Source organism: Molothrus aeneus, chromosome 19 (assembly GCF_037042795.1).
Source record: "Molothrus aeneus isolate 106 chromosome 19, BPBGC_Maene_1.0, whole genome shotgun sequence".
Taxonomy (NCBI): domain Eukaryota; kingdom Metazoa; phylum Chordata; class Aves; order Passeriformes; family Icteridae; genus Molothrus; species Molothrus aeneus.
This window is the reverse complement of record NC_089664.1, coordinates 1,440,022-1,442,979: the sequence shown is the minus strand read 5'-3', so window position 1 is coordinate 1,442,979 and position 2,958 is coordinate 1,440,022.

Sequence of the window (2,958 nt, the reverse complement as noted above, 5' to 3'; positions counted from 1 at the left end):
GGGGTGTTTGCTGCCTCTTTCCTTCTGCAGGGGGGTGGCTGGAGCAGGGACGGGGCCACCAGCCCATGCCCGGCTGTCCCAGTGTCACCGCCTCCTTCTCATCTTCTTGTCAGAGAAGAATTTGAGGCTCTGGGCCTCCTCCCAGGGTGTTGCTCATCGTGGAGCTGCCCCAGGGATGTCCAGGCAGGGGAGACCTTGGACCCTGCGCTTGGGTTGCCTCACATGAGCTGCCCCATGCAGAACATCTCTGTGGGACACGTGTGTGGCCTCGTGGAGGTGCCCAGTGCCACCAGTGTCCTGGGGACGTGCCACAGCACCAGGCCCGGCGCCTTGGGAACACTCTGGGGATGTTTTTCCAGCCTCTGTTCTCACGCTTTGCTGCTGCTGCCCATCAGAGCAGGCAGGTCCTGTGGGGAGGGGCAAGGGGCTGCAGCAGGAGCGGCTGGGGCTGGGATGGAGGAGGGGAGCCCTGGGGCGGTGCCCGCATGAGGGCAGGGAGGGTCGTGGAGCAGCAGCCTCACTCCTCCCTGCTCCCCCTCCCTCGGCATTCCCTGGGGTCGGGGAGGAGGAGGGAGTCACAAGCCCTGGCCTGAGAGAGGGGTAGGGAGAGGGGATCCAGCCCCCCAAGGACCCTCCCCTGCGCCCCCTCCCCAGGGACAGTCAGGGACCACACGGGGACCCCACGGGTCCGGCCAGAGAGGGGGGAGAGCCCCGAGAGCTGCCCCGACACCCGGCCGGCAGCAGCGATGCTGCAACAACCCCTCCATCCCCTCTGCCCCCCATCCCACCGCTCCCTCCATCCCCTCTGCCCCCCGTCCCACCCCCTTCCATCCCCACCGCCCCCTCCATCCCGGCCGGTGGCCGCCGGGCCGTGCCGGGGGTGGCGGGGGGTGACAGGAGCTCAGGGCAAGGTCCGCTCGGGGACAATGAAGAGGAGCCAGCGCTTCCCGAGCCCGGCAGTGCCGGGCTGCGCTTCATCGCCAGGGCCAGCACGGCCCCACTGCAGGGACAGCCCCGCTCAGCCACGGGGCGCACAAAACAGCTGGAGGATCAGCCAGGACTCCGGGCACTTTCTGGGACTCCGGGAAAAAGTAAAATAAAAATTTAAAAAGCTCCCTTCGGCTCCAACCAGCCCCAGCCGTGCCGGGCAGTCGGGGGCTGCAGCCCCGTCCCTCTCTGGAGCCCCGAGGTGGCCGTGCCGGTGGCCGGGGCCACATCCTGCACCGGGTGACAGACCCCGGGGCTGGTGTGAAATGGGTGCTGCTGCACCCAGTGCTCAGCTGGTCCTAAAGTTCATTAACAGCGATAGAAACTGTGCTTGGGAAGTGCTAAGAACATGATGGATTTGGAACGGGAAAAGGGAAAGAGCAGCAGGTGTTTAGGGGAGCAGCTCTGCGGTGGAGGTGGAGCGTTCCCTGTTCCCGGTGCCGCTCCAGCGCCCGCCGAGCACCCTGGGGCCAGGCTGAAGTTCAGCGGGGGGCGGCGGCCCCGGCCCCCTCAACCCTCCCCGGGCTCGGCCACCGCCGCCCCCCGCCTTCAAAAGCGGCGGGGCCGGGCCGTGCCCGCGGAGCGCGATGGCAGCGGGGCCCGAGCCCGGCCGGGAGTGCGGCATCTGCTACGAGGCGTACTGGGGTGCCGGGGGCGGCCCGCAGCAGCTGCCGTGCCGCCACTCGCTGTGCCAGCGCTGCCTCCGCAGGCTCGTGTGCCGCGCCGCCAGCGTGGCCTTCGTCAGCTGCCCCTTCTGCAGGATGGTGACGCTGCTGCCCGAGCCGGCCCCGGCCGCCTCAGCGGAGCCGGGAGAGCGGCAGCCGGAGAACGGCGGCGATGCCCCCCCGGACCCCGGCCAGGGCTCGTCGCGCTCGGTGGCCGCGCTGTGCTCGTCCCACGCCCCCGTCTTCGCCGTCAGCAGCTCGGTGTCCCCCTGCGGCCTCCGCCGCGGCTCCGAGGCCCCCCACGCCTTCGTGCTGGGGCTGCTGGGCCGGGGGCTGCTGCTGGACACGCAGCCCCCGCTGGCTTCCATGGAGAACCTGCGCCTCGGCTTCGCCGCCGGCATCCTCGTGCTCATCGTCTCGACCTTCTTCCTGCTCGTCTTCCTCAAGTAGGTCCGCATGGCGGAGCGGGGCTCCCAGCCCGGTGGATGGAGCCGGTGATGGGTCAGGGACTGCTCGGGCCGCAGCCACGGCCATGGCTCAGCACCCGCCTGGATCCAGCCCTGGGGCCCGCAGGACGCTCGGCTGCCCCGCACGAGAGCCCCCGGCCATCAGACTCTTTAACAATTAACTTATTACAGCGCTTTCCTGCCCCGGGGCCCGGCTGTGCTCTCGCTCCGTCCCGAAGGCCCCGGGCCCGCTCGGCGGGAGGCGCCGTGTGGGGCCGCGGGGCCCGGCGGGCTGAGGGGCGGGAGGGTCCCGCAGCGCTGCCCGGAGCCGAAGCTGTTCCAAGGCGACTCCAAGGCCTTTGCCAGCAGGAGAGAGCCCGGAGCGGTGCCCGCAGAGCGAGGAGGCAGCCGGGGACGGGCTCGGCCCCTCAGAGGCACCAGACATTAAAGCCAGCCATGGGTCCAGCACCGCGTCCGCAGCTTTTCTGTGAGTCCTTGAGCCTCGACAGGCAGGGCAGGGGCTGAGCACCAGGATAGAGCAGGGTCCTCTCCTTCCCGGCCCCCAGCAACCCACTTGGACACGTCCTCAGCAAAGATCTCCGCGGTTCATCCACCTCTGGCCTGAACTCAGCCCCCGGGACCAGGGTCAGCCCCAGCACAGCCCCTGAGGCAGCATGGGCCCCTCTGGGCCCTGGCACGTCCCTCCCTCCCCGGGGCTGCTCTGCCCCTGGAAACCCAGAGCTGCCCCCTGCACCTCCCTGCACCACAGGCAGATGCTCACCCAGGCACAGTCAGGGTTAATTTCGATGCCGAGCCGAGTGCAGGCCGGGGTGGGGAAGGGGTTGTGGCACCTGCTGGGC